Here is a 24,883-nt window from a genome sequence, read left to right on the forward strand (position 1 = left end):
CCACCCTTCTCTTTCTTTTCTCTCCATCTTTAACCCTCCACCCACTCCTTCTATCCCTCCCTGCCTCTCCGCCACCCTCCCTTCACTCCCCGCACCCCCAATTGGCTGTGGAAGATGGCTTCAGTGAGTCATCTTGGGACTGAGATCAAAGGCAAATTACAGCCGACGTCTATGCAAAATGTAATATGGAAACCCCCCAGCTATGTCCTCACTATTGATTTTTCTCTCTTCTCTTCCATCCCCTCTCTCTCACTCTGTCCCTTTCTCCTCATTTCTCCGCTTCATTTTTATCCAAGCACAATACAACACAGTGTGAAATTTGAAGAAAAAAAGGCCCCCGAACTCTCTTCCACATGAAGGGGGTTAAAAAAAAAAAGAAAAGAAAATGAAGGGGGGTGGAGTGTATGATTTGGCTGTCCCTAGTTATGCCTGTTTGCATTTAGAGCCCATTTTGTGATGTAAGTAGTCCTGTTTCTTGTGCCGAGCGCCACTTTAGGCAAGGGTTTGATGTCAGAGAGGGAGGGGCTGCAATATGTTCCGCCCAGACCTTTCTCAAATTAAATAAAGTCGACAGGCAGCGTTCCTCGCATGCAATAGAGTCATATTTGTGAAATATCGGGTTTTGGGGTTAAGATGTAAGTGCGAGGCTAAATGGAGTTCTTCGTCAGATTACTCGCTCTCTGAAGTCACTCGGGCCCTGCAGGAAATTGAAATGAATTGTGAAGCCATTCCCCGTATAAAAGGAGCCTGTGACTTTTTTTCAGATGTGAATACGTGGAATAATGCTGGGGTTATGTATTTTTGACTTGTCAGCTTGTTCACTGACAAAGCAACTATTTCACAGAGAAATGCACACAAACCTTTATAAATGCAGACACACTCGGGCTTAGCAGACTTCAAAATATTAAGCAAAGGTGTGGGCTTTTCTTTCAGAAAGGACGGATACCACGACAAAGCCGAGTGTTCTGCAACCAAAAACGAACAATACCATGTTCATTTAATTAGAAAACAGTCCAATGACATATTATAGATTAGAACATGATTTATAAGTATTATTACAATTTCTATTTTCAAAGCGTTTAAGGAAAATTGCTCAATACTGTTTTTTCTGTGACATCTACTTAGGACAATATTATGATCAAGAGCCAGATTTGCTAACGCCTTGCGATAGCACAAATTTAAAAGTACTGTTGGTATTTACAAAGAGAGCCTAGGGGCAGGGCTGTGTGTAAGAGGTGGCAATTCATGCCAAGGATTGTGTGCAAGAGATTTTTGTGACTGTTGCTCATGTATTTCTGGGAGTTCCTTTCTCAAGCCATACAGTATAGTGAGGGACATATTTCAATCGTGTGCACAAACTGATAGTATTTACATGCATGTTCAGACATGTTCAGACTGCTAACCTATCATATTTGTTAATGCTAAGGCCATTACACACTGAGTGTGTGGCAAAAAGAACGACAAAAATTCTAAATTTTTCAGATCTGAATTTGTTGTGTAATGTATATACACACTGAAAGCACTGCATTTTTTCATCTTCAAAAAATATACTGTGAAGAAATGAAGTCGACATCAAGCAATGAGGATTTTCCTTTGAAATGATGCAGTTGTTGTAGCTAAGAATAATTATGAATACGTGAAGAAGAGTTTGAAACCTATTTTTGTTGAATGAAATATTGAAATTGATTTTACATCACCAGTGTGTAAAAGCCTTAACCCTAATTTTCTGACAAAGGCAACACTTAACACTTTTTTTTGTAAATATTTTTTTTATTCATTTCAGTTAAAACGATTGTTTTTGTTGCAAACAATTTCCTTTTAAGAAATTGCACAAATTACATTTACTGATAACTTTTAAAGTTAGTGTTAGGGTTGGGCCACAGAACAGAGGTGAGGATTAAGCAAACGTCAACCCTCTCTTTATGAAACTTTTGCCTACATGACTCAAACAGAAAAATGTAGAAAACAAAAGCTGCAAGGCCAAAATTACTTTCAGTTTCTGAAAAATGGCGCTTGTGTAGTATTTGGCAAAAACATAAATCTTAATCCTAAACCTTAATGGATCTGCTGGATGTAAAAAATACTCTGTGTTATTTTCCTGGAATCCAGATCTCTGCCTAAAGATGAATATAATGTTGGTGCACTCAAGGTTGGTGATGTTATTATGAACACTACACTGGGTAAAATCCAAAATGAGAAGAAACCTAAAATACAAACTGAGTGGAAACACAAAAGTGTAAAGTATTATCAGTAAAGTGTTATATTTGTAATTGGAAAATAAAAGTTTATAAGAAAATTGAGCCTTGTACTTTTATCAAAAATAAGCCATCAATGTGTAAGTAGTACTTTTATAGCTACTCAAGGTGGAGCTAGTTCCAGATGTTTACTTCAAAGGGAAATGTGAAGAAGAAATAGGCCGAAACATTATTCTTCTATTTAAATGTTCAATAATAATGTCAAATTTTGGGGTGTTTATTGCTGTGATCTCTAAAGAACAGCTGAAGGCAGACTAGAAAAGTGTATCATCCCCATCAGAAATGATGACAGCATTGTTATTATGAATAAAACACATCAGGTAAATAAACAAATAACGACAACATCTGCACTAATTTCACAACATGTTTGAACAAATCTCTCCTGGCAAAAATAGTCGAGTAATGAAGGTGTTTGTAATTTGATAAACAATGTGCGTATAGCTCTGAGCTGTTGATCTGTTTCATCTGAGGAGCACAAAAAGCCGCAGCGCGCACACACGCTGGTTTCCCTCGCAGAGTCTACGTGTGTGTGTGCGCGCGATGCGGTGCCGGAGCCTGTTGAACTGTGGGTAAATTTTGTGCCGGCTGAGAATAAAATGCTGCAGGGATGAAATCCAAGCAACACACCTGGAGTCCAGAGAGACAAATGGAGATATATAGAGAGGGGAAGACAGACACTGAGAGGAGCGTGAGTGCTGAGTGAGTGGGCTGGAGAGTGTGCGAGCTTCTACATTCCCGTGCACGCCATCGACTCTACTCCTTGCTTTGGCGTGTCAATTTTGCTTAAGTGGATTCATGCTTTCAAAGAGTGTTTGTGAACCTGTGTGTTTGTGTTGTGCTGTGTGTGTGTGTGTGTGTGTGTGTGTGTGTCTGTGTGTGTGTGTCTGTGTGTGTGTGTCTGTGTGTGTGTGTGGGGGGGGGGGGGTCAAAGACGTTAAAAAAGGAAAAAATGAAAGCAAGAAAAGCTTTTTTTTCCCCCACTTGTGTTAGTGTCTGCAAGTGCAGCGGTGCCAGCTTCAGTGCCCTCAGCTATGGGCACAAAGACGACAGTGACAACCCATTCATTTCCCTGACGAGCTGTCGCCTGCGGGAGGATAGGTGACTTCTCCCAAGGTTATTTATGGCATTGTTGATCTCTCATTCGGTCCTCTCTGTCGCACAATCCCTCCCCACCACCCGCGCCTTGCCATCCCACATCCCAAACAGCATCTTTCTCTTTCTATCACCATTATCTGTCTTCAAGTCAACACTTCATTGTCATTAGCCAGCTTTGAAGATTTAGAAAATTAATGGAGACGCACGTATCGTCCATACGTGTGCACATTTCGCTTAAGCTGTCTCTCCCAAATCTGGGGCCCATATTTCTCAAGCTTCTCTTATTATTGATGGAGCTGGTCTGACAGTTAAAATTTGAGGTCAAAGGTGTCGTTGATGATGATGGGTAACTCTAACTGATCAAAATCAGAATATGTGACTGTTGGCCTTCCTATATTTTTTTCTTCACCTGTTCCGATAACTGGGTAAGTGTAGTTTTCACTTTAAAGTCACTTGGTTCTCATATTTGGTTCACATAGGTATGTTTGCTTTTTTTTGAGGACATTATCAGTATCAATGCATTCTCAGGCCTTTATCCCTAGAACTGCTGTCAAGTGCAGTGTATGTCACCATGTGCTTTGACCCTGTTGTTTGGATGATAAAAATGCTTCCCACAGGACCGTGTACTGTTTAAAAACCATTTACTTTAAGATTTCCAGTGCATGACATGTAACCTGTAGCTATAACTTAAAACAAGCCTTGCTCAAATACTGTATACCTACTTGGTCTAAGTTCACAATATATAAAAAACATAACCATAATCCTTTTTTGTTTTATTACTACTATTAAAAAATATATTAAGATGAAAACATACACTGTTTAAGATGAGAGGGAGATTTTGATGTCATATATATTTATATATATACGAGTGTATTTATCATGAGGCCCAAAATGCTGTGATCATAACTCCACCTAGCCGGTGTAAGTACATGCTTACACCTTCACATTCGCCGGCATTTTGTGTTATGCAGACACACACGCAAGCACATAAAAGCCAGAGGAAACACTCCTTCCCACACACACACACATAAAATGAAGGAGTAATGTGATTGAACCTGCTTTGGCAAGCTCTGACGGGTACTCGACATGATTAAGAGCCAATATAGTGTTGCATAAAGCCAAGCTAAAGATGTCTCTTTCTCCGAGCCGCTGCTATTTGCCTGCTCCTTAAGCCCCTCTTTGCATCTCCCTCAACATGTCTTTTAAGCGCTTCTCAAGCATCTCATAGTGAGAACTTTTGCGCACATCATCCCGGATCCCTCGCTCAAATTCAGAACCGTATCAAATGTCAGTGAAATGGGGAACACTGTGGTAATAAGGTGTTTTTAAGGTCCTTTTCGGGAGGCGAAAAAGCTGGAAAGTTGAGACTGGGTTCATCTTTTGGGGCTTTTTCTCTTTCAAGTAACGCGCCCCCCTTCCATCCTCTTAAGACCGATCATTATGTGCTCAGAATCAGCACTCTTTAGATGCTGAAGTTTGGAGATGTCCAGACTTGAGGCAAAAGAAGGATTGCGAGGAAAAGTGACGGAGGCAAGAAGGCACAGTTAAAATTCAAGCTGCTTGACCTCTCGGTTTATAGCCAAGTGTACGCTTCTGCAGAAAGGCTCTCTTCTGTGTGTGTGTGTGTGTGTGTGTGTGTGTGTGTGTGTGTGTGTGTGTGTGTGTGTGTGTGTGTGTGTGTGCATACAAACACATGTGCATGTTCAGACATTTAAAGAGGTGCTGAGCTGTTCATCTACTCAAAACTTTCCATCTCTCCAGACCTCCCAATCCTCTCGCCTACTTCCATCAAAGTCCTTTTCTCCTCTCTGCCTTCCTCGACTCCCCTCTCTTCCATTTCCATGTTGTTCTGCCGTTCGCTTGTGGCGAGGCAGGCATCATCTCGTATACATGGCGTGGCGCATGATGTGGGACCACGGTAATGCAAGCATCTGTTCAGGGCTTTTGTGTTCAAAAGATTCAATTAAAAAATAATTACCAAAAGATTAGTGGTAGTCCGGTACGACTGTAGTGTTTGAATAGATGTTTCCTTTTCATCTGCTGTAATAATAGGATGCTTTTTTAATTAAAGAAAAAAAAGAGGAAGCAGATGAAGAAAAAGAAGAGGAAGAAGAAGAAGGAAAAAGGCGGGCCTGTCTCGGTACACCCTGTCTGAAGACAAAGTTTGTTTGATGTGCAGCAAAATTAAATATTTTTTTGATCTAACAAATTAATTTTCACCCCCACTCCCAAGCGCTTCCCATCCTCCCCTTTCCTTTTTTTCTGTAGGAGATAAAGACAATTTAATTTAGATACCAACATGGTGAGTAGCAGTGTGTGCACACACACACACACACTCCCTTGGTCAAGCCTGATGAGGATCCACCACTAGCAACTAAGCCATATCTTAAGTGCAGCTGGGAGTGTGACGAGGAAATGGAAGTCTGCATCATAAGAATATTCCGACGGGCATAAAAGCTGTGCTATGTATTATAAAGGGGGATGTAGCTGCAGGCCAACCATGAGCAAATATTTCAGCAACTATAAATAATGTTTATTACAATAATATCTAACATGCGTCCAGCAACCCATCAGTGCTTAAAGACAGGTTGTCCGAGTCATTCTTATAGAAGTCGTACCTGTTTGGAGCGTCCAACTGGATATATTTTCTCAGCCCAACAAAATATATTTCTTAAAGCATTTGAGCAATTCAGTAACAATTACTGGTAATTATTGGTATTGAATTAACAGTCACAATTACCTCCCTCACCAGGAATTTGAAGGGAATCTGTTCAGCTCTGGCCTGGCTGACTCACCTGTTTGTCACCTCTGCCAGCAGGAGCACATTCATAGCAGCTCTGCAAGGATCTGGGGAAACAACAGGTATTGTTAGTTCCATGACCACATCACCACCACCGCCACAGCATCAGCAGCTATCAACCTGGAACTTTCAACAAAGCACACAATCAACTTCCTCCCCTCTTCAAAGTAAGGCGCAGGGCAGGGTGCTGGTCTGTCACAGGAAGTTACAGACAAGTCCTTGTTGGCCTAGAGAGGCAACGGAGATTCCTGGACATCATCATAACTGCCACACTCAGGCCTGACATAGCTCTGTTGTCTCAGGTGTCAAAGCAAATCATCCAGCTGGAGTTGACTGTCCCGCAGGAAGACCGGTTGGACGAGGCCACGGAAAGAAAGATGGCCCTGATGGCTGACTGTTAGATTCAGAGGGGGGAAGGCAAACCGTGAACCCATGAATGTGGGGTGTAGAGGTTTTGTAGGACAGTCTCTATAGTCTTAGGGCTCTTTTTGATCTGTGGATTGCAGAGAAGTAAAGCCATCAAGCCATCTTCAGTGACTTTGGCTTAAGAGGGCTCATACATGAAATAATCCTCCAGGTCTTGTGTTGGAATATTTAAACATGGGTACAAGTTCTTTCCATGTAGCAGTTTTGGTCAGAACTCGTCTTAGGCCTGAGAGAGATAAATTAGCAGATACCAGACTGTTTACAAATTAAGATGCATTAAGATAGAGCAAATCTTACTGACTTATGACTTATGTTATGTCCAGCAGGCCACACTCACAGGATTTTGTCCAAAATGTCCAAACCAAAGTAAAACGTTCTACCAATCATTTAAGCCCACAAACCCACTGAACACTGATTAGCAAAAGTTAGCATGCTAAAGTGACATTTTCTAGTTGAGCCGAAATGTTGCTAGCCTTGCTAATAAAAAGACAAAAAGTGCTGTCCTACTACGGCTCTCTGCACATATCAGCGCTCCCTCGAGAGTTCTCTGTGTCATGAGTGTCAGGCCCACCCACCAAGCTATTTGCTCAGTCTTCACACCATGACACCAAAATCTCTCATTGTCTTGGGTTACACCACAAAATTCAAACCCTAATGGTCCGCTCTGTTACGAGAAAAACATTGCATTTCTATACTTTTCATACTTGCATAGCAAAATTTTGGAGAGGGCAGCTGAAATAAAACCAGGTGACAGAGAGACATACAGCAAAAGAGAGAGAGAGATGTCATTGACTCCTTGTCCCTGTGGCTTTGTTCCTGCCATGCTCTGCAGCACAGGGCTGACAGGCCCCAAAGCAGTGCCCACTATACGCGTGCGAGCACGCACACACGGGCACACACGCACATACACTTGCACACTGTGTTTGGCCTGTCAGCCACGGCAGCACCTGTCAACTGCTGACCACTTCATTGGACACCCCCAGAGAGAGAAAGTGAATGAGAGGAAAAAATGGGCTACTACAAACACAGCAGGCAAAGCAAATGACTGACCTCGCTGTCCAGATGGGTCCTGTCCTATTTGACGCATACAACGCAAGCTTAGCCACGATACCAAACGGCGAGGGTTTGCTGTTTCATTCATTTTATGGTCTTAGAAGATCACAGTTTCCTGTTAGTGATGAAGCATTACACAAACAAGTAACAGTGACACACAAAACTTTACTTTAATTCTGCTCAATATGCCATTCTCCTTCTAAAAAGATATGTCTAAGCTAAACTTCTGCACTGTTCCACTTGGTAATATCCAAAGTGTCGTTTAGGTTTCGATATTCTGGACGAATATATTGCGAACAGAAAATAATGACATGAAAATTTTTGTTGCTGGTGGTTAATTAAACTGAGACAAGACACATGAATTGAATATATTTGCTTCTATCCAGTGGGAAGTTAATTCTCTACTTTCCATATAATCATCCTATTCGTTTTTCTGAATACAACTTTCCTGATACGGTGTGTCGCTATATATTAAATTACTCTGTCTAATAAATCATTAAAAACTTTGCTTTCAATGATGTTTCCTCCTGTACCTCCCTTCCCAAGTCCCCCAGAAAGTGTTTTGCTGAGAAACAAAAGATAAATGAGAAAGGGCCTTGTTGCGAGGAAGCAGAAGTATACCCAGTTGAGAAGGTTATTATCAGGACAATAGACAGTTATTATCCTGGACAAACATCTTTATGATGAGGCAGGAGCAACACCAACACAGGGATATCAGATACATCATGTTTTGTCAGGATTCTAAGAGAAGAGTGGAGTGGTGCAGAGTAAAAACGGTTCAGCATGTTGCTCCACGAAACCAATGTTTCTTGTAATGATAGTAGACAAGTCACTCAACTCAGTGGATCAGACAGGTTTAACGGTCTGGATGAAGCCAATTACCAAGTAGTTTTGCTTAAACATTAAACTTTTGCAGCACAATGCAGTCCCATCAATGTACCTAGAGTTCCTCACTAAGCTTCAGTAAATGATAGATCGGGTGTAGGAACAAAAAAGGCATGCTCAATCGGTATAGGAAGGCTATCAGTTTCTTTAGAATATTTAAAATAGTTTTTGTTGACATACTGACAAATTGGTGAAAATGTAGAACTGAAGTTACACTGTGATACAAGGCCAGCCATTCCATGGGTAAAAGATTTAGGGTCGCTCACAGTATAGGGCTGTATAGGAGGTGATACATGGTTCCTGGAACTGCGGGCCATTTTACTTTAGCTTCACTTTAGTTAATGCATATACAGTACATATTTGGAAAGCTGCGTCTTTCTCTTTTTCAAAGATGACATGATGGAAAATAGTTTAATTTTATGAATGCAGATCAAATAGTTGAGGTGTTGTACGCTGCTTAATTTTGAATGTTATCGTGGCAAGAGTTAAGTCTTGGCAGAAGCAGAAATGTGCAAAAGTTCAAATTTCCCATTAGGACTGCCTGAGAACTAGCTATCAGCAACTGCATTCCAAAAGTATGAATATTGGCACGTGCCCCATTTCAGTCAAACTCTAATCACAACAGCATTCTAAAATTGCTGCATCATAATCCTTATAATCAGGACAAGGTGCAATATTCTTGCATAGCAACTCCAAGGATTGAAAGCTTGTTAGAGTAGAATAATAAACAGCTTTCAGCTATTACAATCACACCACATTCAATCATTCAGTGTATGGAAATGACTGATTCAATTTCAGTGTAGGAATAATGATTATAATGTGTCTGTAATATGTTAATACAGTTTCAAGTCAGCTGTTCTTTTCTTTGATTAGTCACATTGTCACTGTTTTGCTCTCTGTGAGTAGATTACATTTGCTCTTTGGTCTGATGGAGCACTCATAAATAAAAAAAAAAGAATAGGATAGAATTAAGTAAGAGAGGAGAGAGCTTTAGAGAAGAGGGATTAGGATTCAGAGTGTTTGTTGGAGACCAAGAGCAGTCATGGTATTGTTTACCTCCGACTTTATTCCTGGTCTTATTGGCAAGGCTTCAGTCTTGACTAGACATTGATTCTTATTTATAGAAGAGTGGAGTCTAGAGTGTGAGTCTCGGGGTATACTGAAGTCTTGGGGTGTTGAAAAAAAGGTGGATTTAACACAGAAGGCTATCTGCCAATCTGTGCAATTGTTATGTAAATCCTCCATCCTCCATGACACCTGCAGAGAAATGTGTCGCTGTGTATATCTTTGAATTTTCATTTACCCTCAAGCTTAGCCAGTTCGTTTGTCTTGTCTTGAAGACTCCCATTGTAGGTCAGTTTTGATGACATCTGTCAAGTGGTGCAGAATGCACCATGTGCTTGAATAGCATGTTTTTGCTTTAAACCAATACATGTAATCACGAGGATCCTTCCCCAGTCCTGATGAGTAACAGTAGCGCCAGCCTGTCTGATCACTGCAGACTTATTGTCATAATATCGCAGTAATAATGCTGTGAAAAAACGCACAAGTTTTCATTTAGAGCAGTTGAATTGGAATTAGTGCAGAATGTTGTTGGTGGTACATCAAACAAGAGTACAAATCACAACAATGTCATAATGCCAACAAAATGTAAAATGCTACAAGCTATCATAGCATAGCAAACTGCAATGAATCAGTCAGGCCAAGGTGCAGAGCACAACAGGGCAGTTTACCAGGGCAGCTGAAAAGTCAAGTTCAAGCAATTGACAAATTGGTGATTAAATTAAGAATTTAGTCATCGGTAGTTTTTAAATCTCCAGATCTTCCATCAACTGCACCAAAGTGAATAACTCTGTCTTAACTAGCTGTTTTGTTGCAGGATGTGAATCTCTCTCATTGAGTGAGAGAAGTACTGCTAGAATAGCAGAAGTGTGAATGCCACCAGCAATATTCACCTTACTTTTGTAATTTTACTTTACTTCACTTTATTTAAAAGTAAGTGCGAGTCTGAAACAATAAGACTGCAGAGCTGGATTCTTTAAAATTGTTTAAATGTGAGTTTTTTATTCTTAAATTTCATGGTTATCACAACAATGTTGTTCAGAGTATGCAAATTTAACTTCCTATTGGACCCCTGCATAGATGAATGGGAAAAAAAAAATGCATTTAACTTGACTTTTTGAAATATCACTGGATGGTATCAGTTCACATAGATGGCTTCCTATACCATCTGTCCTCTCTGTCCAAAATGTGAACATTTTGGACAGAGAGGACAAATGGCTTGAAAGAGGAGTGAAAGAAGCCATCTATGTCCACTGTGAGCGACCATCTTTGAACAGAGGCGGTGGTTTACGACACCAACTCTCTGCCATCTATAATCCAGTTTTGAGATCCCTTCCCAGACGCCTTAACGCCCACTCACATCCTGGGCCATCTGACCTCAGGAATTCGCATGATAAGGTGGGGCCAGGTTTCACAATGAACACACCCGAAACTCTGGCTGATTGGGACCCACGCCCAGTTTCACACCTTGGCTCAGGCGATTAGAGGATCATCAGGGGGTCCTTTTGTCCCTCTGTGGGGGGATACTCCCACTAGGTTTATATCTGGGACTCTCCACCATTTGACCTTAGAACTGAAGAAGTTTCTCGGATGAGAGGTGAAACGTCTTCAAGTAACTTAAAGAAGTCCAGACGCTTTTCTTTGCAAGCTCGTTTGAGTAATATGCAAGGAACCATCTGATTAGACTTGCAATGAGTTCCAAATCTGGTTTGGGTAATCTGAACAGGAGACAATATCATGGAAGTGCATCATGAAAATCTTTTGGTTGTTGTTTTCTGCAGTGTCCAGTGTCTCCATTTTGAGATTCCTCTATAATACTAAGTCCAAGAAAGGCAGACTCCATCAGGAAAAATAAAAACTGCTACTTATCAAATTAACTTTGCAGATAATAACAGTGAAAGCTGTTAAAAAGCTGTTAAAATGTCACTTACATATATTCTTTGAGAAGGTCCCACTACGGTGCTGTGGGCTATTGAACTGTAAAAGACAGAAAGGAAGGCACATTTGTGCAAACAATAGCTGTTTTAGCAGGGAAAATGTAAAAATGACACTATCCATCTTTCTTTTTTCCTTCTCTGTTAGTAGAGGGATGAAATAGAGGTGGGGGGAGTGGCAGAGTGGAAAGAGAGGGAAGATATTAATTAAGGAGGGATTGTGCATTGACTCTGCCTTGTGCATAAGACAGAAGGTTAAGCAAATGCCAGGGCAGTGGTGTCACTTCAAACAATGACTATTAGCTTTGGAATCAGCCTTGTGTCTGCTGAGGAAACACAGTTCATTCAGACTCCTGATTGCCACTCGGCACGGCGTCTGTGTAGTAGAGGTAGCGGTTGGTGGGGTGTGGGGGTTTGGTGTGTGTGTGTGTGTGTCGGGGGGGGGGGGGTCATTTCATTTCAATCTGTGGTAAAATTAGTCGAAGGCAGCAGAGGTTGAAAACACACAATTACTGTTGTGAGTCAGGGCTATACTTACAAAAGGGAGGCAGTTATAAAGGTGGTACTGAAATATGTGGTTGTGGACATAGGTGGTGGGTGTGGTGGGTGGTTTGGAGGGCTTTGCAAAGCCAGTTTGTGATAACAGTATATTAAAAACTACTGTCAGAGGCAACTTTGGAAACAATAACCATTTGTTTTGATGCATTCTCAATCATCCAGGAAAGTAAATCTCCAAAAGTTGATTCTGCTCATCTGGACGTAGCGTTTTGTGGGAGAAACGTTTCGTCACTCATCCAAGTGACTTCTTCAGTCTCAGCTGACTGCAGGTTTCTCCAATCTTATAAACAGTATATTTGCATAATGACTGAAACCAGCCCACTGAAGGAACAATGGACTGGGAGGTCAGTTCCTTAATCATAATTATGCAAACACAGAAGAGCTACCTCGTCAGGCCAGGAATCTGCAGTCTATTTACACCTACAGGCCAGTGGACACTCTTTCAATGATGAGGATGTACACATCTCGGACAGGGAGGAACGCTGGTTTGAGCGCAGAGTCAAGGAAGCCATTTACGTGAAAAGGGAAAGACCATCTCTGAATCGAGGAGGGGGCCTAAGGATACATCTTTCAGCATCTTACAATGCTGTGATTGCAGCAATTCCCCAACTCTCTGTGAATGGTACTCATGGCCATTGATCAGTGGTCTTTGATCAGTGGGTTTTGGTCAGTGGTTGTTGATCAATGGTCATGAGAATTTGCATAATTAAGATTAAGGAACTGACCTTCCAGCCCATTGTTCCTTCAGTGGGCTGGTTTCAGTCATTATGCAAATTTACTGTTTATAATATTTGGGGAAACCTGCAGTCAGCTGAGACTGAAGAAGTCACTTGGATGAGTGACCGAACATTTCTCCCACAAAACGCTACGTACAGATGAACAGAATCAACTTTTGGAGAATAACCATTTGTTGTGCATGCAAACTACAAAGACATCCATATTGTGACCCGGTGGCGACCACTTGGCCTAAAAACTAATGCCAGTGCAGGCCGAGGCAGTTCCTCCAATGGCCACTTGAGGTTGGATTTAAAAGCAAATCAATCTCCATAAAGTCTCATGTTAAAATGCCTAACTTTATAGCTTTAAAAGCACATATAAAGGTTTGTACAAATGGTTTAGAGATGTATGGACAATTTCCCCATTCATAACATCTGTACTGGGGGTTAGTTCAAAAACCAAAAAACAGACAAACAAACCGCTTCCATTTGGATTTTGTTACATGTTGCCAGCTTGTGTGACAGGTTTGCTGATACAGAAGGCTGTAGTTGTAGTAATCTTTAATCTGAGTAACTTGAGTGGACTACTCAACCAAATTTCTGCTTTAATAAAATTATCTGCCAAATGTTACAGCTTGTTTGAGGTTGGCGCTTTAATTCTGTTGGTTAAAATTCCAATATTTTATTAGTGCATTCTTGAGAGCGAAGCAACATAAATATGTCTATTTTACGTGGTTACTTTTCTTGGGATTGGGAAGAGTTGAGACATTGTGTTATGTTTAGGATACTCCTAGACTGGGGATATAACACACCCTGTCTTGGGTTAGGGTTATGTTAATGCCTCCCCATTTATATCTTCTGACCTATTCAGAAGATATGATATCTGAAATTAGATAGGACCCTTCAAATCAAGTGTTTCACATATATTTGCCTTATCCCAAAATTATGTTTTAAAATGACAAATGTAAAGAGGTAGATGTGAACCTGACCCTAACTCTAACCTGGTGAATGTTAAAAAATGAAGAGGTTAAGTAGCTGTAGTAGTAGGACAAAATGGTGAACTTCCCAGGATTAAAAATACAATGTTTAGCAACTAACATTTCTTTACAAATCTATCTTTGTAACTATTAGATTTTTCAATATAGAGTTAAGTGACAAACCAGGAAACTATCTAATGAGAAAAAGTCATAGGGATGCATTAATTTTTATCCCATAGTTGTCAGTCACTCCTAACCTAACATGCTGTCTACACAAAACCAATAAAGCAGGCGAAGGCGCACTAAGTTGGAATAAATCGCCATATCAACACGACAAAATCAGGGTGGAAATAAACAAACCAGCAAAGCGGAGCAAGCCTAATGTTAGGGGCCTCTTTTGTATTGAGAGAAATTACAGGAGCGTTTGATTTGCGCCGAGGTGCCGTCCTGAACATATGGCGTTTTAATTCTTGCCGGTCTCATCTGGATAACTCGGGGCCTGGCGAATCTCGTACCACCATCAGGGAAATATGGGCACAAGCGGAATGCTTAACAGCAAAGGGCTCCAATTTCCCACCTTAATGGGCATTCTCATCCCACACCCCCCCCCCCTCCCACCCCCACCCCCTCACTTCTTCTCACTCTCTCTTTCTTGCTCTCTCTCTCTCTTTTTGTCTCCTAAATCCAGGCCTTTGTTTGTTTTCCATTTTTTCTGCCGTTTTCACTCCTCCCATCCTCCTCGCTTCCCTTATTTGCATTGATTTCTCCACTTAGAGAAAGAGGGGAATCGGAGGGAAAATAGGCCTCTATCAAAACACTCACATACACAATTTACACACACACACTGAAAACCATAAACCTCACACAGTCTCTCTCTCTCTCTCTCTCTCTCTCACACACACACACACACACTCACACACACGCACACAAACACCTGACACATAGCAGAGGACTAGCAGTGTGCAGAATATGTTTGTGGCTGTTCATTTTTTTTTTAATCGTCCAATGTCTTTTGTGTGGGTTGACAGCTTGAGACGAGTGACTAATAAGTCCAGGCCTGGTGCTGTCCTGCTGGGCTGAGCAGTCTCTTTATACACACACACACACACACACACACATATACAATCTCACACATACAAAGATAGAGACTACAAGCTTGGCTTCGTGCTCCATGCACGCAAACACACACAGTTTCTCGCACAAAATACACACATAGGCCCCTAATCATCCTGATGTCTAGCACTCCGCTGGCGATCACCACTCCACCACACTGCCATCATGGGCCAATTAAGTGGCCATATATCTGTCTAACAGTCTCCTCTGGCTGAATGGACAGTGCTGGAGTAGCAGTAGTAAGCTGCTACATGAGCCCACCCGCGGCTAGCAGTCAATTTGTAGCTTAAAGCCTTGTTGCCACAACAATCCAGCATTATTAGGAGTAGTAGGACTATTGAGGATTGTTCCGTATTTGTGTGAGAGGGAGGGAAAAAAAGGGTTGTCCACTCTTGTGTGTGTGTCCAAGCATGTTTGTTTCTGTATTTGGTAGGTTTGTGTCTTTTGTGTCTACGTCACTTTATCCCAAATGTTTCAGAATACGTGTTAGTGTTAGTCTCCAGCTTTGCTTGTGTTTTAACCTCTTACATCTACGGTGTTCATGGGCAGTTCTAGCGTTAGGGTTAGTGTCATGTTAAATATAAAATATATTTTAACCTATTTGACATTTTTAAATACAAAAGCTCATGACAGAGAAACTCTAAGGCCAGAATGAATGCCTGCCATCATCTACCAAATCCTGCTCTGATCAAATCTGCTTGTTTGGCTAAAACACAGTCAAACTTTAGTCCTAACTGTACAGTCATTGCCTGGATGCCCTCTGTTCTGTGTTTAGCTCTTGCAGTTTTGTAATGTGTGTTTGCTGTTGTCCATTTGTGCCTTGTTGTCCTTGTTATTCGCATGTGTGCACATGCACAAGAACCAAACCTCATAAGTCATAAAACAAACATTCAATGGGCCCCTTCTGGGATTGACCCAGTTGTTAAATCAAGCTACATCGCTGACACCTCACGGGGAAGGGAAGAAAAGCTACGCTTTGGCCACAGCCCATCTAGTCTGTCCAATTCTGTAGCAAAAATCTAACCACATCTGGCACCACGACAGAGGACTTATGGAAGATTGGTGATGAATAGTTAATGGCTTTCATGTAAATGCTGGATGTACTTTTGCTTGAAATCTAAATTGAATAAAGATCTGTTTGGTAACTTTGGTTTGGTTAATCTTTGTATCATGTCTTCAGACTTTCCACTTGTTCCCTTGACTTTTTAATCAAAGCACCTCCTGTTATTATGTTTTGTTTGGATATGTAATGTTAGGTAATGGTACTGACTGATTTTCAACAGGCATTAAAACTTGTTTTTGTTATCCCACCTGTCTTAAAGAATGCGATCATTTTTTAATTAGCTGATATTAGCTGATTAAGGAATCTGTCTTGATGTTCAAAAACTTGCATCATGATACCTTGCTATTTATGCACATACTCAATCGTGCCACCTGGAGCAAAACTGTCTTGAATCAAAACAGACCTGAGGTGGGTTACATCAAAGGTCGTGAAGGTCATAAATAGCCCACAAAGATAAGATAAGATAAGATAACCTTTATTAGTCCCACACGTGGGAAATTTGTTTTGTCACAGCAGGAAGCACTTGACATTTCTCTAGTATAAGTTAGAGAAAAGTGATAAATATCCTTATTAGAATATTTAACCCCTATAAGGTGGTAATGTATTGATCACAATGCCGCATTGGTGGTGTGCATTTGGAGTATCATCTGGAATGTCATGCTGAGATAAGCGCCCAAAACTGAAACCAAACAACAGATTACATCCAAAGAAAAAGTAAATCCAAAAGATGTACCCCCCCCTCCCCCCATCCCAAAAAAAAAACAAGCTTCACACAAGCTGGAGATAATAGAGTCAGTTAAGGGCTATCAAATTGCTTATTATTTTATGCTGACTTACCACTGAACATCATTTTAGCACTGTTAAGATCACGGGACAGTCCATGTTATATTCTTCAACAGACTCAGACGACTTTCTTTGGTCAAATATAGCTTCTAGTAATTTACTGGATTCCATACAGTCTGTGGAATGACAGGGGGATGTTTTTTTTTAAGCATAATGCTTCACAGCTAGTAAGGAAATGTATCTTTAAGGGGGAAAAATGAATGGGAGAAATTACCAAGGACAATTGAGAAACCAAAAGAGAGGGACCTCTGCAACACACCTAAGAAAAAGAAAAAGCCAGAAAATGGAAGTGAGAAAGAAATGAGGTAAAGCTCGAAGTGCTCTAGAAGTGATTATTCTAATTTGGCAGCTGATGTAAATCTAAATGAAGTCACACCAGGAGTGGACACAACACAATCACCCAGGGACTCTCCATCAGATTGTCTTTCTCCTTTTACTTTCAGTCCAGCCTTCCCCATCTCCAGCTCTGAGCCACTGTGTGAGGCTTCTGAGTGGGTAACCTCAGCAACACTACACGCAGCAGGGACCAACAGAGGTATTACTGTGTGTAGTATTGCTTTTTTGGGTTGAGGGAGAGAGTAGGGTGGGGTGATGTGAGAACAGGAAGGAAGTAAGATGCCGAGGAGCATGAGGTTAGCGAGCATATCTGGGCTTGCTGACAAACACAGTTGGACTCATATTCCCATCTGGGTCCCAACAGATCGGGATGAGGGGGACAGGGCAATGCAGCAGGTTGTGGGTCCCAAAGCCCACAGATGACTAAGTGCAGCATAAACGCAGTGTGTTTATGCTGTCTGTAAATGTCCCAAAGCCATTAAATCATAGGGTAAATCAAAAAATGTAACTGAAGCTGTGTATAAATGTGTAGAAGACTGCATAAATGCTTTTGTTAGGGGTATTCTTACTGTGGATTATCCAAACAAACTGAGGTTGTTTTTTTAATGGTAATTAATTATTATTAACACTTGAATGAATGTCTGTGTGCACGAGTGAATGAGGTTTTTAGTAAGAAAGCGCTTTGAGAATGCAAAAAGAGCAGAAAACAATATATAGCATCATGAGTACCTGGTTGAACTTCTTTAGATATTAATGCATACGTGCTTTGGGCGCAATTTCACATTTAGATTAATTAGAAAAGTTGTTGCCTCCCAAAAGGAACATTTTGTCTTAAAATATGTATATGCAGGGTCTATATGCCCCTCCCTGTGTTTAAATGTTTTTTTATCCTTGATGGGGACAACAATTTCATTTGATTGTTAGTGCTGCAATATAAAAAAGTCAACAAGGGAAATAATAATGAAAAAATATATATGGCCGACATTGGAATTCCTTGCACAGGTGATTTGTGCAGCGTGTTTTTTTTTTCAACTTGGTCAACTGCAGACTTTGTCTTTTCTTTTAGTTGTGAATAATCCAAAACACTGAAATAGCAGTCCCCACTAATGTAAGCTTTTTTTCAGTTTAGGTACTTATTGTCTGTGTGTGTGTGTGTGTGTGTGTGCATGGTCCACTGGTGTGGGACCCCAGGTGACAATGCGGCACAAGGTTATACCACCTTGCACTAAGTAGTCATTCATCACTGAGAGCTCCAGATAACTTCACCGCTCGGTCAGCAGACAGCCGTCTTCTGACCTGGCTGCCAAAACATTTAGCAATCACCTCCTACAGTTCTAGCCCAGATGAATATGTGTGTGTGTATGCTTGTGACAGAATGGGCCAGTGACCCCATTTGAGCTATAACCCAAGCAAAGGTGACCTCTGATCTAACCTTCATCCCCTGAAACACAGCCAACCTCTCCTGCTGGCAGCCACATTCACCAACTATTAAGCCCAAGAGCCTGCTACAATGGCTCCGAGTCCGCCTTGTTTTCATGTTTGTGCCCGTGCACCCACTATACGGACAAAAACCTGTCATTATCAGCAAATCATTCGGAATCATTCACAGCTGTCACACTGCAGGGTGTGGTCAAAAAAATGTACCTTGCATTTTCATCTTTCAGCCTCAGTGTACAGCCACCTACTCGCGTATCAACCACCTCACCCCAAAACCCTTATCCTTGAAGTCCCCTGTCTCAATCTGAAGAGCACTAACGACAGGGGGCTGCAGAAGAGAATAGAGGCAAAAGAGACTGATGAAGAACCCTTTTGATATACTGCTGCAGGCAAAGGAAGAGAAAATTGATTGAACCTTGATGAGAATTATATCAAGGGGAGCATTCATTTGTAGTGATGGTCCTGCTGCATGCGCAGGGGAGTAAGGAGTCCTGTACATATGTATGATCTGTGCTAGACTGTGATTCAAAGTTAAAGGGAAGCACAAGGGAACAGCACATTTCCATGATTCTTTTTTCTTTTAACCTTATTCTGACATGCCCTCTGATAATACTGGTTTAAGTCATGTAGGTATAAATAAGTAACGAGTACATACTGTAAAAAAAGAACGTAAAGCTTCCTCACTATGAATCGCCTTGTCTATCTTGCTGCAGAAAAATGTAGTTTGCAGTATTCCAAAGAAATTAAATATTCAAACTCTAAAAAAATATCTTTTTAAAAAGGTCCTTAGTCTCAAAGAAGAGTCTTCATGTCAGTGCAACTTTATTTATGTCACTCATGTTGCCCACTAAAATAGAATGATTGTCTGTGGTACAAGCCATTAGTAGGACCCAAGGGGCTCCAGGGTGTGTTGGTTGAATTGCATCGTGTTACTGTCCATTGGAAGTACAGAATATTCAGTTGGCAGCAGATAAAAAGCAATAAGCACTGGCTGTCTGAACAGTTGTTTCAAATCTTAGCAGCCAATGGACTGGCTGTTATCAGTATATATCAGTCCCATATATATTGCCAGTACCTAGCGTTTTGCTTATAGCAGGCTCAGTAGGCATGTTTTCAATGACTAGTAAATCACTTGAACAAATGATGGTTTTACAAATGACACCTTAAAACAGCAAAATCAAAAGTCACATTATTTTAAGGCTTTTAGATATTTAGTTCAAGAACATTCTCATTTTGTACACTCACTTTTACTGTATTTAACAAACAAACTGATTTGTTTGGTTATGTCACTAAAATTACTTGGTTAGAGTTAGGAAACAATCACAGTGATAACAGCTAATTATAATTATCACTGATGCTAATGGCTAAGCAAAGCTAAACTTATAAGTAATCCCAATATCTGCTTTCTATTGTTAATATGCTATTGTTTAGCCAGGAGACAATCACTATTGTTCAGTCCTTTCCTTTGGCATATTAGCACAATAACATTATTTAACTTGCACATCATAGAAGTTATTATTATAGCGTTATTATAGCATTAGCGTGTTATTTTTTGCCAGTATTTAACCAAAAAAGATCACAATCAAAACAAAGTTATTATAACTCATCAGAATCAGAATCAGAATACTTTATTGATCCCTGGGGGAAATTATTTATAACTCATGTTGTATCGGTAAGTTATTAGGACATTCTATGGAACTTGTTTGCTGTATTGCTGGGGACACTAAATAATGTCACACTTTATGACACACTGTCTATACAAAATTAAAAACAACAACAACAAAAAAAAACAAACATCCAATTGTTGTACAGGCCCGAGTCACACAGGCCACATGTCATTCACGAGTCATTACAGGCCTAACATCCAGCCTGGAAGCCACCAATCAGCATGGAAAAAAATTGTATTCCCCAACCAGCTGCAAGCGGTTAGAAGCGGTTGCTGTAAAACAGTTAAAGTTCCAGTCACACAGGCCTAAAGACTAGTCAGTGATCCCCTGGTAACCTCCAGCAGTGAGTAGAAATGTGTCAAAAAAATGGATGGCTGAGTAAATCAACATTCTTCATGCTGTTATGTCATTTTGAGTAAGGTTAGTTACTGGTTGTTATTATTATTATTAGTAGTAGTAATAACATTCCAATGGAAAGCTACATTGTAGTACATCAATTTATAAGTTACATACCTACCGTTCAACAGTTGAAAGGGCAGAGAAAACTAAAGGGAAATGTTCTAAAATGAAAGGTTGGTGTCATGTCTTTCAGACATGACAAAAAAGAAAATCAATTGGGTATTAATGGCTTATATCTTTGTTAAATACATCTGCAGTAGTAATATTGAACTTGGAGCCGAACATGTAGGAAATTTTATTAATGCTTAAAATTCAACATTATTTCCCAGCCGTCAAACAAACAAAGAGTAATTAATTTTACACTGGTTTCACAGCATGCATTTGATGCGAAGTTTGGCAGGTTGACAGAATCAAGACCATTCCATCAGACTGCTGGTGCTGGTGTGTGTATGCATGCATGTGAGCAAAAGAGGCAGGGTTGGGTATATATGCCATCTGGCAGTGGCACCTCACACCCAGCGCTACCCATCCCTGAGTGTCGGATCAGAACCGCCAGATCATGGATCCAGATCACTGCACACACCAAACACCAAAAATAAACACACATTACATATACCACTAATACACAGATGCTTTGAGAGAACATGCTAATTGCAGTCTGTGGTTGTCAATCAAACCTCCCCCATCCACCACCTTCATCTCATCGTTATCTTTTTTTCTATATAGCGTCTATTCTCCCTCAACCTGCCCTACAAAGCCCCCACCACCAATGACAGCTGAGATGAGTGTACTTGGAAATATTCATTTAGACTCCAGAAGACACTGAAGGTGCACAATAAAAACTATCCAAAGATGAAAATGTCAACTAAAGATGCAAGGTAGTGGTTAGAATAATTTCTTCATGGACAATGATTGTAGTTGGCCATGAGGCCCAAATCTTCTTGACAGTGCTTCTAAGGGATACACTGATGCTCCACATGTTAATGCTCTTACCTGTACATTGTTCAAGAAACACATATGGAAATCAGTGGTATTGCTTACCAAATAAAGTGAATACTCATATACAATATATATAAAATATCCCAAAATAACTTTGGGAATATATTAACCCTTTAAAGCTGGTCGGCACGGGCACGCTCTGTTTTGCATAGCTATTTTTTTGCATATGAAACCGGAGGAGTTGTACTTACATCTTATGCCATCAGCTTGTCCTAGGTCACGGCTTCCTTCCACATATAGCTTTGCAAAAATTGCATGAAAAGCACTTGCAGCAACAAAAACACAATATTCCAGAAACACGCTTTGCCGATCCGATCAGCTGTTCGTAACACTTCCTAATTAGAAATATATGTTAAAAAAAACAAAAATGATATTAAATATTTTTGTAGTTTATTGCACTTTTTTGCAATTTATGTAATTACTTAGCACTTAATGCATACATATTATTAAAATTTACATTTAAAAAATGTATAGCAACTTGAAATGCTCCCACAAATGGCACTACAGCATGTAAAATATAATATAAGCTCTGGCGGACTTGGTTCTATAGTAGGTCTTAAAGGGTTAATAATACTGGATTGCATTTATATAGCGCTTTTCGAGACCCTCATAGCACTTTACAATTCCACTATTCATTCACTCTCACATTCACACACTGGTGGAGGCAGCAACAGTTGTAGCCACAGCTGCCCTGCAGACTGACAGAAGCGAGGCTGCCATATGGTGATGACCATCGGCCCCCTCTGGCCATCACCAGTAGGCGGTAGGTGAAGTGTCTTGCCCAAGGACACAACGACAGAGACGGTCCGAACCGGGGCTCAAACCGGCAACTTTCCGATTACAAGACGAGCTGCCAACTCTTGAGCCACGATCGCCCTTATTGTGTTGTAATTGAAGATTGTGGATATTTCTCCCATCAAGCAGCCAAAGGACAAGCCAAAATTTCAGTGCACACCTGTATTGATATCTGCACAAAATAGCTTCTATGTCATCTGACATCTCATCAATTCTGTATTGTCAGATAAAGACACATTTGACAGCCCATGATATATGAATGTATTTTGCAACTCCAATACCATAAACTTGACCTTATTACTTTTAGCCCAGGAATACACCAGGTGCATGTCTTTGACATCAAAGGTGCTTTTTAATTTGAAAAATGACCAGATTCTCTTTTCCCTTCTCTGTGCAGCTTGACGTGGTTTATATAAAAATTAGACTTACAAATTGTGGGTTTTAGATGTTCAGTCAAAGCCAGGAAAGTATTCGGCTTCAAATATCTTCAAATATCCAGAATTACTTGAAGTGAGAATAATATTATCAGTTGTTTTTCACTCATAGACAGTAACGCCCTGAATATGCTAAGGTAAAAAGGAACTGGATAGAACCTAAAATCTCATTTTTCGGGTTTTTTTGTAATTCCCTTAAACAACTATGAACTGCTCCTAACATCCATGCATGCATACACACATAGAAATAGAGAACTGTTTTCCACAAGAACAGGTACTAAGCATCCAAAGACATCTAACCACAGTATTTCTGACTGCATGGATATGTTCAACTTGTGATCTCTCTGCTGTTACATTTCCAGTTTTTCCATTTTGCTAACTGTCTCATTCCAAGTTTCAAATGAAAGAGAAAAGGTTGGAATCTGCCCAGCTGATACTGGGCTAAATATGCAGTACACCCACAATACAGTAAATGAAATAAATTGTTTATTTCTGATTGTACAATTCTTCAATAGAACTTTATGAGATTCGTACATGCAGACAATTTAAGTATTTACAAAAGACTTTATCCACTGACCACAGAAAATAAGTGGTATCTTGCCAATTATAAGGGAGAAAGAAGGTCCTTTTATATGATATTTACATTAAGTTTTATATCATAGGTTTTTAAGTTGTTGCCTATAATTAGAAGTTACCCATTTCGTGATTTTAGTTTTATGTTTTAATTACCTAAATTTAAGTCTAATATAATTTAAATGTGCTTCTTGTGCACATATTAAATGAATATTTATTGAATAGATATTCTAAAAGAAAACCAACATTATTAAGGTGGTTGTCTTACCCTAAGTTGCCCGACTTGCATGGCTGTTTACAGAGTTTGATTGTAAAGGAGTATGCAGTGCCCTCCTGTCACGGTACAAGCTGAAAGAATCCTATTCTGATACTGTATAATTCTCCTGTGATCACAGTGTATACCTTATTAAAGTTCTCACTGAACACCGTCTCCACAGCAGCCTGCTGCTTAAGGCTTTCCCTCACCAGTGCTCTGTAAACATTACACACATCAAGACATCAAGAAATTATCGTTGAGCACGGCAGCAGCAGTGAGATGCAGAATCAATTTGGGCTTCTTCAAAAGCTCCACTTGAAGCTGGTGGCGGGCGAGACTGAGTGGAGATGCTAATCGTCGAAAGGGTCTGGGTGTAATACCTTCCCTCCCATTCAGTGCGCCCGCCTCTGAAGCCGTCGTTCTTAATTATCACCGTAGGACATACATTACCAGACCAAACGCAAATGCCATCAAAATGACAATGGGCCCATGGTTAGCGTTATCGTTGGCTGTTAATTGATCTTATCGTAATCACATTATCTAGTTCAAATAAGGTGCTTTAATAAGCAGCCCTGACCATTTAGGCCTGCATAAATATCCACCGAGGAGAAACGCTCATCACATTTTAAAAAGGGTGTATCTGTGCTGCACTGTTGCTGCTGTTTATTGCAAAGAGAAATGGATAAAAGAAGCTTTTAGAATTTTTTAGTGTAATCAACTTCTGCTATATTTAGGTTCTTTATGTTTGAGAGATGCATAAATTGTAAAGTGGGATAGGCTCCTGAGCCTATCACAAATGTTTTGCACTGTTTTCATATTCACAATAAAGACAGAAATGTAAATGAACCCAGCAACTGTTTTAGACACATGTCTGTAAGTCTGAGAAAGAATGAAGGTGTTTTCTACTGCTGAACTTGGCTTGAAGAGAAGACTCTTGAAAATACACTTGTGCATTCTTCTCACCTTTGGCTATCTGAATGCTGATTTTCTTTCTTTTTAAACCTTTCCTTCTATTTCTTATTAAATCCAGTATTATAAATTTGAAGAAATCTGCCCAGTATTTAGACCTCTGTCCACCTTTATCCTGCTTCAAAGCGTTCCACAGCTTTCAGATAGGACAGAAAAAACAAGTCCTTTAACACATTTTTGGAGTAATCACAATAAATAAATGAAATGACCAGTATTAATCTTTAGGCTGGGTTCACTT

General features: G+C 40.2%; 1 long non-coding RNA gene across 1 annotated transcript in view; it reads right to left on the reverse strand.

The window, feature by feature from the left end:
* LOC146561511 (uncharacterized) overlaps positions 1-24,883 on the reverse strand; it is a 512,369-nt gene that overhangs the window by 70,093 nt on the left and 417,393 nt on the right. Inside the window, exon 6 of the long non-coding RNA XR_014894894.1 lies at positions 6,146-6,197. This is a non-coding gene — a long non-coding RNA (uncharacterized LOC146561511). The remainder of the gene's footprint in view (positions 1-6,145; positions 6,198-24,883) is intronic.

Source organism: Mchenga conophoros, linkage group LG13 (genome assembly GCF_057382185.1).
Source record: "Mchenga conophoros isolate Kocher_MC1m ecotype Shallow Benthic linkage group LG13, M_conophoros_male_GT1.1, whole genome shotgun sequence".
In the NCBI taxonomy this organism is placed as follows: Eukaryota; Metazoa; Chordata; class Actinopteri; order Cichliformes; family Cichlidae; genus Mchenga; species Mchenga conophoros.